At 38.8% G+C, this 15,483-nt stretch overlaps 1 protein-coding gene across 1 annotated transcript in view; it reads left to right on the forward strand.

Annotated features, from left to right (window-relative positions):
* Nucleotides 1-1,229: 1,229 nt before the first annotated feature.
* Nucleotides 1,230-15,483, forward strand: part of SLC4A5 (solute carrier family 4 member 5) — a 139,694-nt gene continuing 125,440 nt past the window's right edge. Inside the window, exons 1-2 of the mRNA XM_063448669.1 lie at nt 1,230-1,369; nt 14,525-14,616. The gene's annotated coding sequence lies outside the window, so the exon portion shown is untranslated. The remainder of the gene's footprint in view (nt 1,370-14,524; nt 14,617-15,483) is intronic.

The following is a 15,483-nucleotide window of genomic DNA, read 5'->3' on the forward strand; positions in this document are numbered from 1 at the left end:
AAATAAGTAACGGATACAAGGGTGCTCTGTGCACCTCTGTCTTACCTGCAATCTAGAGCAGACCACCCTCTTCCCTGCCCCCCCACCCACATTGGTTTCACACTAGCTTACCTTCCTTGGTCCCTTCTATGTATTCACACATGGCTCCTTTATAAGGCATGTCTTTGTCCATATCTGTTTCTAAAGTCCATATCTGTTTCTAAAATAATAGAATAAATAGAGAGAGTCAGAAAGAATAGATTACAATGAAGAGTGTATTATTAAACATTCAATGGGTTCTGGAGACATCCTAACAAAGCATGAAGGCCTCTATTACCCCATGATGACAAGATTTATCCATTTTACATACCTTTTTATGGTCTATATAAATTTCTTGTAAATATTTTTTATGTACCCTTTCTTCCACAGCCATAGAAATGTCAGGAAGCAGAGTCTGCGGCACCAGCTGCTGTCAACGAAAGTGCCTTAAAATATTTAGAGGGGAAAAAATATCATGAAATATAAAAGGTACATAATAGTGAATTGTGTGAGAGGAAAATAATGCCTTCTTAGATTTTTGAAGACATTCCGTATCATGGTTTATGATATTTCCATAAGCCTTGATGGGATTATTTTCTAATGATATAGTCACAATTAATTAAATATGCTAGCGGGCAGTAGCCCCTAATGCAGTTGCCAACATTAATTAATTCATTAATTCTCTCCAAAAACTGATATCCTGAGGCGAACTGCGAAGACAGAGCCACTGCATCTATCTCTCCCAACATATCACTAAAAGGGTATGTTACATTTCACTATTGAGGGAAACCTAGCCCTAATTTATAAAAGAAAAAAAAAGAAAAATAATATGTAAAAGATATGTAATTCTGTAGCGTAGCTTAGGAGAAAATCATTTAATCAGTGAATTCTAGAGACTATTCTAAACCATCTCTATGTCTGCCTATCTATCTTCTTATATTTTTATATATATTTCGCAGCTAAATTTGTGTATACTATATATTTTTATTTTCTATATACTTTTTTTTTTCTCCTACTTTTGGCTGCAGGGCCTGCCTGATGTCACTGATCTCTTCGTAGATGACTACCCTTTCTCTGTGATTAATTGTGTCATGACCACTGTTATTTTCCATTCCATCTCCCTAAATGTGATGCTGCCAAAGGGCATGATGGGATACATTCTAAAAGTCAATGCTCCAAAACCAAATTGTATTCTGGGCAGTGAAAGACATTTGGCATCAGCGCTCAGTACTCACACCTCCCAGATCTATTGTCATCACTGGCTTCTAGCGTCTATCTGCAGTTTGCCCCCAGCACGCCACACATGCCAACACTGTGACCATCTCTCCTTCCTCACCGCAGACATAAAGAGGTAAACATGGACTTGGTTTGGGGAAGATTTAATGAGAATGATGTCAGAGGTCTATTTATTGTATTATACTAGATGAATGAAAGCTATCAGAGATCTCTGTTGCTGCCTTCCTTGTGTTTTCACATACTTCACATTCAAGTGGTAGCTAGCCAGTGCTCCAAAAATTACTGGACTGCTTCTTGAAGTCTAACACTAGATGATGTTCTGCGTGCCTGGAACCCTGGTTTTGAAATAAATAGATGTAATAGATCCAGACTTTGCATAAGGTGAAAGGTTGTATCGCATCTGAGAAATATTTGATAAGGGTGGTGGATACATGGAATAGTTATCCAGAAGATGATTTAGAGACTAACAAAATAAATTCTAAATATCTATTTAATTCTAAATATGTGTTTCAATGTGTAAAGCAAAGCTTATGTACTCTAGAAATATTGGTATGTTACATCTTTAAACTATGTGTTTAAATAATATCTGCAGAAATACATATTATGCTGGAGTTAAGGGGACACTCTAAGTGTCAATGCCACTGAAACATAATATATTAATTATATTGAAAGGGGTCTTTAAATGCAGACTTTCTGGTTCTTGTGGAACTGACTAAACCTGGGGCTGACCTGTCACCCAAGGCCTGGTCCTCTGCTGCCCCTAGAAAAATGAGAACGTTTGACTTTTGCTTTATCTGTAAGAATCTAAACAAAATCTGGAGTATAATGATAAGTTGTGAATGTTGTGAATTTTGTGGACAATTTATTTAAGAGTGACAAGTAATGGGGATTTCACTTGCATATCAATATGCATGTTTTCGGTTATGGTGAAATAAGAGGCTTTAGGTACCGATAATATAGGTTAGGCATAGGCATCTTTCGGCACTCCAGATGTTTTGGACTACACTTCCCATGATGCATTGCCAGCATTATGAGTGTAAGAGCATTATGGGGGATGTAGTCCACAACACCTGGAGTGCCGAAGGTTGCCTATCCCTGATATAGCTATTGAAGCTATTTTTGAATTAATTTCTAATCTATTATTCACTAGCACTTCTCAGTTATGTTAATAAGGAGAACAAATATTAATGGAATTAAATTACTATACTATGGTTTATTTTTCATGTGTTTCTTAAATGAAATTGTGCATCAAAATCAAGCTACTGTGTAAATGAAAATGTGTTTATTTTATTACTTAACAATACTCTAAGCCCATGTATAGATCAAAATGTAAAGGGTTGCCTGCTAGCTTTGTCTGTCTGCCATTTATGATTTTACCAAGATAAATTATGCAAATTAAAGGTAAACTTTTTTTTTAACCAATGTTTATTTACCACCAGTTAATGCTATTGAAGTGTTTAAGTGTTGAGACAGCAAGTATTTGTAACAACAAAAATCTATTTATCTCTTAATGAATCTATTTGCTTAAAATATTAACATGTTCCATTGACTGCTCACATACATTTGCAATTCTAATGTTCTTTGAAAAATAATACCAATTACTGCAAATTCAGATTGTCTGCAAAATGCAAACTAACAAAAGTAAATAAAGCTCTAGAAATGTATATATTTGTCATTTACACATGGTCTTTGTAATGTCATCATCAAATTTAAATTAATATAATAAAAATAAAATGTTTTTTTATTATTATTATATTAATTTAACTTTCATTATGATGTTACAACAAAAGTGTTTTGTTTTAGTAAAATATAAACACTTTATTAGATAAGACCAAAATAATTACGAAGCTACACAGTGGAAAGCTAGGTTTATCCCAGTTACAGACTGTGGAACATAAACTGTAATACAAAATGATTTCTACCTGCCCAATCTTTTTAATATGTAGTTATATCTTGCTCCGAGAGGCTGCAGAAGCTGCTACAGCATGAAAGGATTGGCTTAGAATGTACCTGGATCTAGGCCTATCCGGGTGAATGAAATTCTGACATAGTGTATGAGATTATGAGTTGTTGTAAGTGAATCTGAGTAGCTCGAAAGTGGGGGCTTTATGCCAGGTTATCTTTAAAGCTGTTCTTTAGTTTATTTCACACTGTTATGGGACACCAGAAAAATAGTATGGAATAGACATAGCTGGGCCTGCTTGATTAGTCATAAATACCAAAAATAAAAAATTGTCTATTAATATATATATATATATATATATATATATATATATATATTCCTTAGTAGGTGTTAGATTCAAGGCCCATCTGGAATAACGTTTTAATAAATCATCCAAATTCCTTGTTATCTACCTCTAAAACAGTATCCAACTAGCAGCCCAATCCACCTGCCCTTTTATCATCAACATATATGATCTCTGGTCAAATCAGATGCTTCTCATAGAAAAGCATTGAGGATCTACAGCACATGTACAGCAGCCACCAAGCTCTGCCAATCAAATGGCTCTCAGAGAAGCATGGAACTGAAAGCTTTTCTATTAGGAACATTCAACATTATCATTCGATCCACAATATTGCCAAATGTGAAGACCTTGAAACAATCAAAAAACTTAAAGGAGGGGGCGGAGCTTGCAACTCAACATGAATGGACGCCATATCTCACAGCTCCCAGACCAAACGGACTAAATCCACGAAAATCCCTGCGTTCCTGCAACCATCCAGCAACAATACCCGCCTAGAAAGCTACAGCACAAAACACTACACCTTTCAATGCTGTTCTTCCAACCGCAGAAGCTACAGAAACGGAAACACAAGATCGGGGCCTACCACTCACCTTCAAGCCTTGGCCTCGAGGAAATCCTGCGCGGACATCTGGCGAAACATACAGGCCAGACATACCAGCTGGACATCCCTGACATACCGGAACACACCCCGGCCATGGGACGACGCTCCCAAAGGCACCAAGGTACCAGAGACGGAGATATAGGGGCCATGTTCCAAAAGCCCGCCCAAACCCGGCCGGTTACCACGGCAGTAACACCGGAGCATATTCAGACGCCCCCCCATCCCCAGCAGTGCCCAGACCGTCCAGGGAGCCCCCACAGGCACCTACTAGGTATGGCATCCAGGGCAGCAGGGCAGGGATCCAACCTCCAGGGGCACTTTCCAATGCAGCTGCCTGAACAGCCACACACTCTGGCACCACAGAGCCAAGACACACCAGGGCACCCTCTTGCAACACAGCAGGACAGGGCTCAGTCTCTATCACAGCCCAGACCTGCCTCACCCAGAAACCCACAAATAATGCAGTCGCCACTATTGGAGATGGAGGATGATTCAGCCCCTACCACTAAAAGGGACCTGAGAATCCTGTTGGCAGACATCCACAAACTCCTAGCAGCGGATTCAGCTGTCCTCAGGACAGAATTAAACAAGGTCGCAGAAAGAGTGAGCACCACAGAGAAGGAGGTGGTGTCGGTTCACACTCACATGAACAAGATGGGAGAAGCCATTAAACAATTACAACACCAGCAAACTTACCTATCAATTAAAATGTCCACCATAGAAGACCGACAACGACGCTCACACATCAAAATCCGGGGCATCCCCATGACAATAACAACCGAAGAACTGCCGCAATATATCAGGCGCCTGCTTAACACAGTGCTCCCGCACACAGTGGTAAAGAAAATAAACATAGATGGCATATACCGCCTGCCGGGATCCCCCCACCTGAAGAACAAAGCAGCCAGAGACGTCATTCTCAGATGCGTCTCAGTGCAAGATAAGCTTCACATAATGGCAAGCCTGAAAGACAAGACACCACTAAAGTTTGAAGACTCTTCACTGACGTTTTTTTAGGACCTCTCGAAAGCCACCCTCCTATGGCGCAAAACCTATGGACCACTTACTACACAACTCCGATCAGCAGGTATCGCCTACAGATGGGGCACCAACGGGACCCTGGAAGTACCCCATGAGGGAATTACCCATGTATTGACCTCAGTGGAGGAAGCATCCCCTCTCCTAGCCACCCTGGGACTGCCTCACCCAACGACTATGCGACAGAGAAACCTGTCTGAAGCGACATGGGGCCCAGAGAGCACCTCTCAGCACGAACCGAGACCTAGTGGATCGCAACATCCAGTGCCGTGAACATTGGGAGCCGCTATTACTAGCTTTGCCAACCAAACAGTTGCACACCCGTGCCTTAAAGTTCTAAATGTTCAATAACCTATGGACAATCGTTTATGTCAATGGACGTACAATCTCTTCTTCTTTCCTTTAATGACACACACGCTTTACCACCACAGAATAACAGATAAATAACCCGTCCACAGAGACCCGGGCTATACGACACCCCATAAACCCACACACAGCAAATCCTGCCACCTGGCGTCCAACATACGATCACATCCCCCCCCCCCCGCCACCCCCTAGGTCAAGGGCACCCGAGCTAGATATACTACTAACGACAAAAAGCGCAGCACCACTAAGGCATATAGGCACTCATGTTACTATACACACGGGGCTAATCTACAAAACAAACATACACCACATACCGGTTTCCTCATGTACAGCCCTACCACCACACACTCACGCAGAGTGCCAACTCCTCCTAGACTATCGCACACATATATAGCAAAAGCACACTGTGCCTTAATGGACACCCAAAAACACAGGACAACATACCACTGTTCTTATCTCTACATATTGTTCAATTGTTACTGTTATACCTGAATTGATAATGCTTGACCCAAAAGGTGCATATGTCTCACAGAAAGATCTTTGTCACGAATGTATGAAAATGTGACTTGATGCACCAAAACGAAAATAAAGAATTTGAAAAAAAAACAAAAAACTTAAAGGAACGCTATAGGCACCCAGACTACTACAGCTCATTGAAGTGGTCTGGGTGCACTGTCCCAGGTCCCTTAACCCTGCAAAGCTAATTATTGTAGTTTTTAAGAAACTGCAATAACTACTTTTCAGAGTTAACTCCACCTCTAGTGGCTGTCTATCATGAAGACCTAAAGGGTCACTAGAATACCCATAGAAAAGCACTGTATAATGATTTCCTATGGGGAAATCCTACTGTGAGCGTGACCATTGCCGTGTATGTGGTTTAGATCTCCCCCGCCAGTTAACGTCAGTAGAGGAGCGAAGGCAGACCATAGCCAGCACCAAGGGACATCGGCGCTAGACCCAGGTAAGTGACAGAAGGGTTTTTTAATAGTGCCTATAGTGCCAGGAAAAATGTTGTTTTCCTGGCACTATACTTTAAGGAGGCAGTGCCTCTAGTGGTTGCCTACCAGACATTGACACTTTACATTGTATGGAAACAGACAAAGCTTCTATGCACCAAAACCACTACATTAAGATGTAACAATTTTGGTGTTTAATGTCCCTTGTCAGATGCGGTTTCAATTATCTTTCATTGCAAATGTTTCGTATTTCCTGCGTTTTTTTTTTTAATGATTTTCAGATGGTCAAGATCACTTTATATATAGCTTAGAAGTACACAGATTATTAAGTCTGATTGGATGATGGCCATTAAAGGTCAAATGATCAATTGTGTTCTTATATATAGTTAGCAATGATCATTAGTGCTTTAAACCAATGTTAAATCATTTAGTCTGTTTGGTCCCCTGATTATTCCAGAGCTTAAGTATTATTTTGTAAAAGGATAGGAAACCCTGTCAGTACCAATGTAGCTATCTCTGCATCAGAGATAACTTCTTAATGTGAATGATGTGTTCAGGCAGTATTCCTAGATAAAAGCTATGTTTATTTAATAAGGTCCAGTCCTATCAGAAGGAAATTTGAAAATCAGTAGAAGGTTGATCTGGTTATATTTAAATAAAAATCACAATCACACTGGGGATGCAGTTACATTTCCTATGCTCTTGTTTTAGAAAATTCCGACAGACAAGACTAAATGGCTGCCTTTTACTTAAACAGTATTACCTGTTTGGTGTGAGTCTTCTGAATTATTCATCGTGTCGAAAGGAGCCGTTTTCTCAATGTGATACTCTTTGAATTCCAATATGAGGTTATTTAGGAAACTAATGCTTACAAAGGATATTGTGTAAAATCTCAATACAAGTGTCAATTTTCTTAGAGAAAGAATCGATCTAATTATTTGTACTTCTTTACTATAAATGAGAGCATGAGTACACTGATACGCTTGTAAGTTCAGTCTGCTATATCCGTAGAGAGATATTTGCTGAAAACTTTATCAGACATGATAAATCTCCCGACAATTCACTAAAATCAGTTTGCTGCAATGGTTTAAATTTAAATGCAATTTCATTTTAAATCAAACAAAAACCACCAAAACGTCTTTGTTGCTTTTTGTGTTTCATTTGTATCTGACGTGATTAAAACTAGCGAAAAAAAAAATCATTTTTACAAACATTGATTGGGGTAATTATGTAAGCACAGAGAGGTGTACAAAGCATTCAATAGTGTGTTGATCTTTAGATTTTATCACAGGTACTCAAAATTTCCACTCGCGCCCTTGCAGTGTGTGAGTGAAAACTGAGTCCAGGTGAGGGGGTTTGTAGTTATCAGAGGTAGGTAGGAGCAGAGTCCCAGCTAGCAGATTGAAGTGCAGCCCATCCACTCACAGCCTAGCTGACTAAAAAGGAACACAATAGCATTAGGAATCCAAACTTGTATTCCTAACTCTCCCGATGTTCTTACCGTGGCCACCCCACCTCCTAGATTGAGAACATCAAGCTTGATGATCTCAGCCAACCAATGCTTCCCCAAAGGGAGCATGAGGAGCATGAGGAGGCAAGTGCGCAAAACACCATGCTGTGTCAATCAACTGCTCTCTATGAAAAGAATGATTGAATAAGCGAATCCGACTTGGTTATTACAGGTAAAGCACCTCAAGAGTCGGGAAGACACCCACTAGAGATGTGTTAAACCTGCGATGAAAACATTGGTGTTTCTTGAAAATGGCAATATTTTACATTGCAGGATTAAAACCAAATGGCTACTGCACTGGGGAACGCATTTGAGATAAAGTGGTCTGGGTGCATTTAGAATCCCTTTAACGCCATTTGTTGAACACATACTGTGCCAGTTATCATCACAGCACTACTGTAATAGCTGTGCTCAGCCTGCCAGACAGTGATATGAGTCCATTGTGCCTGAATTCTGTCCCATTGAAGAATGTAGGTCCAAAATAAAGAGCAAAGTAATTAACACAATGAAGGTCGCCACATCCAGCCAAAAAAACCCTTACTCTTGACTGCATATCTTTAAAGGGGCCCTAGGAAAGCTTCACCTATGGGCCAGTTTACAAAAATGAGCCTCCAAAGATTTATTTAGAGATGATATTCACATGCATTGCAAGATTCTATATTAGTTGTTGCAAGTGCTGGGTTGCTGTTGCTTGAATGGCATGGATGACTTAAATTACTCCCTCTAGCATGTAAGCTCATTGAGCAGGGCCCTCATCCCCTCTGTTCCTGTGTGTCCAACTTGTCTGGTTACAACTACATGTCTATTCGTCCACCCACTGTAAAGCGCTGCGGAATTTGACGGCGCTCTATAAATAATATAATAATAATAATAATAATAATAAATGGTGTGCATAAGCTGAAAACACATTGCTTAAACTTCCACTTCATGGTAAAGGATTTAAAAAAAAAAAAGGTCATGCTTCCTAATGTTACCGTTACTTGCAACGCAGATGTTCCCATAATACAATTTTGATCTAGGGTTGAGGATTTTGTCAAACTCTGGAATGGTTTAATAAATTGTAGGGTGTGTGGTGGAGTTTGTATTTTAATGTTGTACCTAGCAATTTGTAGCGAGGTCCATTTAAGACATATTGCTGCTACTGTTATATTATGGATTTCCGACTGGCTATTGTAGAATTGAAAGACCATCAAACGTGAGTCTATAAAATAGTAGCTCACAGTGTCACAGTGTCTTAATCACAGTAGTACATGAAATGCAAACCTCACAACACACTGCAGTATTTTAAATTGGCCATTATTCCATCAAAATCTATAATGTGTCATTGTTTCAACCCCCTATATATCTGTCTGTATATCTCGTAAATTCAGTTGTTTTGGTTATAAAGATTATTTGAAAATCCTGCACTGTATGGATCATTCTATTGACTGATGTTAGTCATTCATAGATCCACTTGGTTTCTCTACCATTCTGGGTCATGGTACAGGCAGGGACACATATGACATTCTGAGAAGTGATACATCCAATATATGAGTGGTGGGACCTCAAAAGTAAATCTGATTCACATCCAACACATAGAATGCAGCAATTTGATCATCTAAAAAGATAAAAAATATCAACCATACAAGAACATTTGGGGTATCCTGACAGCTAAATGAGTTCAGGAGACCAGAGGATGGTCCACAAGGGTATTGTTCATGCTCAATGTCTTTCAGTCGTATATAGTATACTTATATACAGCAAAATGTGTGTGTCAAATATACACACCCTGAGTGATGTTGATGTTGTAGGACTTTCATTTATCTCTTCTACCCCTTCTCAATGGTCACCAATTGTTTGTGTTTTGTCAATATCCCAGTTGCAACAGAAATAGGAACTGTGTTTATTTTTTCACTTTCTGAAAGCAGTATATATTTTTTCTATATTATTGTGGACTCACATCCTCCAGAACACTCCCATCTCCAATTCCAGCAATACTGTATCCCTTTAACTTCTTAAAATAATTGAATTAATAATTATTTCACTGGGCTTATCAGAGCTCTCGGCATCTTGAAGTATTAGGCAACATACACAACAACACAAATATCTTAATTTTTTATAAAGTGGTAAATCCTAAATTCTAGGCTTCCATCCTGCAGGAGATACCTGCTAAATTCTGACCACTTAGTATGGGAGCATCCTCTGCCAGGTGGGTCTTGTCATAGAATACTTGCAGGTATAAAAGCCACTACATTACGGCAACTTTATGTTGAAACAGAAAGGTTTAGTTTTGGACTATTCATTTAAGTATTTTGAGTCTTTACCTATCATATTATCTAGTTCACCCAGACATCGTATTTTGATTTATCTAATAATAACCTATGGCCTATAATAAACATAATGGCATATATTCTCTATCTCTATGACACTGTTCAGAATCTAAATGCAGGGCTTATTCAATTCATTGGCAACCAAAATGAAAAATGTTTCATAAAATAATCACATTAGAAATATGATTCTCCAGTTTGAGCGTTTTTATATCTCGGCTATTTTGAACTCAGCCATGTTTTACTTCCAGACCTTCTATTCATTTACCTCCAATTTTTACGTTGACTACATCTCCCTATATACCCTGGTGCAACAAATCTACCTGCTGGTATAAAATAGTGAGAAATGTTCTACAAAAGTACTGTAGACATCTCTAATATATTTATGTTCCTGTTACATGCTCCACATAATAAAAAAAAAATGATAGTATTGAAATAAAAAACCAGACTGGATCCAGATTATGGGAGTTCTATTCCATTAGCTGGAGTGCTTCATTCTATCTCGTCATGTATATCATAGAGCACACTCATCAGCATGTGCTGTCCGGCACAGAGAGAGATCCCGCCAAAGTCACCCTGTGAGATATTGATCGTTCTGCCATAACAGGTCACTGTTATATTCCACCAGCCAAGTGTGAAGGTTATATGCCATTTTCTGCAAACTAATTACCAGAGTGGTTAAAAATAAATAAAATACGCAAATGGTTGCGCACACCAAGATTGGAAACTGAATTGATTTTTTATTTTGGTTGATGCATTCCCATATTTACATTTCCGATCTTCCGTTGTCCTGAACACAGAATTGATAGAAATCTATTTATTTATTCTGTATGAAACTTTTTTTTTTTAGAAATGACCTGAACTAGTGACACGGCTGAAACAGTTTTTTGGCCACGTCATAGAAAGAGGGAATTTAAAGCACACATGTTGTTTTGTGCACTTTGTTACCAATAATCCATAGGGTAAAAATGACTCTTTACTTTGTAATGCATTAATAAATAGAATTTTAAAAATGTTTATCTGCCAAGAAGATCCTGAAGCTGTCTGCATCTTCAGGTGGATCCCTCTTTCACCATGAGCTATATAATAGAAGAATAGGTCATGAATAGAAAAATAGGCAATGTAGAGAAGAATATGTCACGGAGAGAAGACTCAATAACCAAGATGTTACATGAACTAGCAGTGCTAGGTACAGCTACATTACCAGCCTGGTTAGATCTTCCTGGTACAGAGGAGAACCCCCCCTAATGGTACCAAGTGGCTCTATACCTTATGTTATAAAACGTACCTCTATAATAGTGCGCCCTAGAAATGCAAGATTTTTATTTATTTATTACTGGCATTTATAAAGCGCCAACATATTCCACAGTGCTGTACAATTGGGAAAGACAACACAATAAGAATAAACAGCCCTGCCCGTGAGCTGACAATCTAAAAGTTAAACTGGGTAGATGAGACAAGAGGTAGCAGAGGGATTTGTATGTGATGGCAGAGAGAGTTAATAGTAATACTGCAGCAGCTGATAGAATGCGAAGGGAAGGATGAGGTGATTGGCTGTGGTTCCAAACAGCTAGAAGAGCATGCTATATAGTTGGAACCAGGGTGGGCAGGAGGAGGGGAAGGGGGGGGGGAGGTAGGTAGAGCCAAGTCAAATTAAAAGGCCTTGAACCCTAGATGTATGATGATTTTGGGCTAAGGAAGAGAGATTAAAAAAAAAAACAATTACTTAAAAGGAATTACAGCTGGGAGAGGCAAGCGGGGTGGGGGGGGGGGAGAATGGAGCAGGGTAGCCATTTATTATAAACAAGTAAATGTTTGGCAACCAAAATTCTATCACCCAGATTATTAATAACTACATGTAACATCAAGTACAACATATTACAGTAGTAAACTATTTGTAACAATGATATCATTATAGTAAAGTAATAATCTAGTAACAAAATTAAAGAAATCCGGTTGAAAATCTTCTCCATCTCAGTCCGTACCTTACAGCTGCAGTATTCAAAATTGAAAGGCCTTGTAGCTGGGATGGATTATGGTCATTCAAGTTTGGTACTAATTACAATTGTCACCTGGTTGCTCACTTCCAATGCACAAAATATATTCACCAGATTAAATTTGTGTTGGATGTTCAGTAAAATAACTTGTGCATGGTGGGAACAGTCCAGACCTGGTTCCTAGGGGCATTAAAGTCACGTCTAATGACAAGTAGGTTTTCAATGAAGCCATAATAGAATTGGAAGATTGGTTAGTGAAAGCCTTTGTACTTCCTATTAGGGTAGTAAGAGACCACAGAGGGATAAAGTGTACATGACTATTAACAAAATTATATAATCTTAATGTACTGGATGGTTAAGGATGTAGTGGGGTTATGCAGCAAGGAGAGGCACTATGTGTATATAATCCAGCTGGGTATGGCCAGTCTGAGAATCAGAGTGATCTCCTTCTCTGAAAGTGCATCTCCTGCATGAATGCTGTGAATGGGTGCCAGAGAGGTCTACTGGGTTTTCTCAGGCATACTCTAATTTTGTACCAAGTTGTCCCCCCCATGCCCATTGTTTGGGTCTCTGTGAAACAAAGTTTGAGTAATTCTTGAACAAATTTACTTTAGCTTTTTATGTATTCTGGAAAAAAAAAATATGTTTATATCTGTATATATTGGTTATCACTAGATAAAAAAAACATAACAGTAAGATCCATACTTTAAATCTTTTTCTTCCAATTTATGATATTTATTGTACACTACAGACATCCAAATAAGCTACATTCGCAATGCAACATGAAATTAAGAAAACAGGCCATATAGTAAATCAAACTACAAGTACACTGCATATATAGTAATCTGTCATGTATGTTGGTGTCAGCTGTGGATTGCATAATATGATATTGAGATGATTAGACAATTGCTTATTCTTTAAAATAATTTGCTGTGCATGCCTATGATGGGTGCTGCCGATGGTTTAACACAGAATAGGCCTAAAAGATGGATGGTATAAGTTTAAGGGCAACTCATGTCACAATGATAGATTAGGTGTAGGCAACTTTTAGCACTCCAGATACTGTGGACAACATCTCCCATAATGCTCTTACAACCATAATGCTGGCAATGCATCAGAGGGGATATAGTCCACAGCACATGGAAAACTGAAGGTTGCTTACCCCTGGGCTAGATCATGGTAGGTCTGGATATAGTTCAAAGTGGTAATCCACTGAATTGCCGCACAGGTGCAGTTTTGGCAGATTTCATTTTACCCTCCTTGATGTTCAAAAGTAAACATGGGAGAATGAAGAAAATGTCAGACACAGGTTTATGCAAAGACCCCACAGGTGGACACGGAGGAACATCTTCCTCTTTATGTGCAAATGATGATGAAGATTCTGTAGGTAGCGCAGATGGTGTCACATCATCAGCAACAAATAAAGTACAGCTACCTTCGCTCTAGGTGCAGGAGATAATTATGAACCAGGCTAAGGTCTACCTGAAAGGGGCTTTTATGGTTCAGATAGACCACTGGTGAACAGTAATTTTAAAATAGAGCTGAATTTATATTAAGATACTGTAAAAGCAGCCATGGATGAGAAGAGCATTTTATACCGCGCCACTAAGCTAGACATAGCATCTGGGTTTATGAACAAACATATAATCAATCTCTTCCAATAATCTCCATAACATATATAACATATAGAAGCAATGATTGATTTTGTTCTCCTGTAGGGCATGTTGCTTATCCACTTAATGTGTATCGGGAGTCATGCAGTTGGTCAGCTACCAGGAAACTGATATAATAGTCGTTTTGCAAATAAGTATACATAGGCTTGCTATATTTCCCCAGGGTTTTTCCATCAGAGTAGACCCATTAAAATACAGAATTTACAAATTTTAAGTTGAATTCTTTATTAATAATTCAACATGTTCCTCTGTAATGATTGTCATAATATGTAGTCCATTGCCTTATAAGACCATTGAACAGTATTTATTTATTACACACCCAGCAAATTCCACAGATTCCTAATAACTTATTGCACCATGTTGTAAGCAAAAGGGTTGACACCGCCACTATCTCAATGAAACAAAGGGCACAGTGATTTTATTAAAAAAATATATTCACCATGTCTACTGTACTTGGTAGCACCAAATGGGTACCCGTTCACTTTGGTATACCTGGAAAGAAAATGAACATTTCATATTTTGTGAACATACGTTTTTAGCATATGTTTTATTAATACGTATGTCTTTCTTTTTTTAGGGTTGAGAATTCTTAAGAAACAAGACCTAATTCTCAAGAAAGGGAAACTTGTTTATCATCACGAGTAAATTACACAGACCTCTTCCTAGCTCGTAAGTGTTGTGTTAGCTACTGTTACACCACTTTAATTGTCTACCATCCCAATTGCCCCCAAACATGGTTTTGAGTTGAAGTGTAAATCTATGGGCATGTTAGGATTTTTTGAAAAAGTGCTGGGTGCCTGCAATCATTGTCCAGCAGAAGTCAAAAAGAGAAATGGTAAACCTATTAGAAAACACAGAAATACACAGAGCTCGGGGCAGAATTATACTGAATTCTATCCTTCAATAGTTACTTTTTATGTGTGGCTAGATGCTTAATAAACAAACACATTTCTCCTATAATGAAGTCAGGAGAAAGAAATGTATTTAAAGGACATTGCAAGCACCCAGACCACTTCATCTCAAAGAAGTGGTCTGGGCACAGTTGCCCTTTAGTTTTAACCTTGCATTGTAACACATTGCCATTTAGTAGATACAGCAATGTTATGATAGCGGGGTCAAACATACCTCTAGTGTCTGTTTTCCTGACAACACTAGGGGTGCTTCAAGCTAAACAGACTAGGTTATTCAATCAAATGCTGCTCATGGAGAGGATTTGATGAAGGACAGCATTTTGCTGTTCATGAGCCCCATCCTCCCAATGCTTACCTGGGAGGAAGGGTTGGATTTGCTGAGTTTATAAATTTTGATTATCTCAACCAGGGAGGCCGGATGGCCACGGAAAGACCAATGTGTTACTAAGGGTAAGTAAAAACTACCTTCTAAACCCTCTTGGGGAGGAGGGTGGGGGGAAGGGGGGGCTGGACACTTAAATCCCTATAACATCATGCATTTATAGTGTTCCTTTAAAATATCTCTGCTGGAGGTCCCAGTATGGAACAAAATGCGTTCATTAAATGTAAAACTAGTAGCTGTTTT

Source organism: Pelobates fuscus, chromosome 3 (assembly GCF_036172605.1).
Source record: "Pelobates fuscus isolate aPelFus1 chromosome 3, aPelFus1.pri, whole genome shotgun sequence".
NCBI classification, from domain to species: Eukaryota; Metazoa; Chordata; class Amphibia; order Anura; family Pelobatidae; genus Pelobates; species Pelobates fuscus.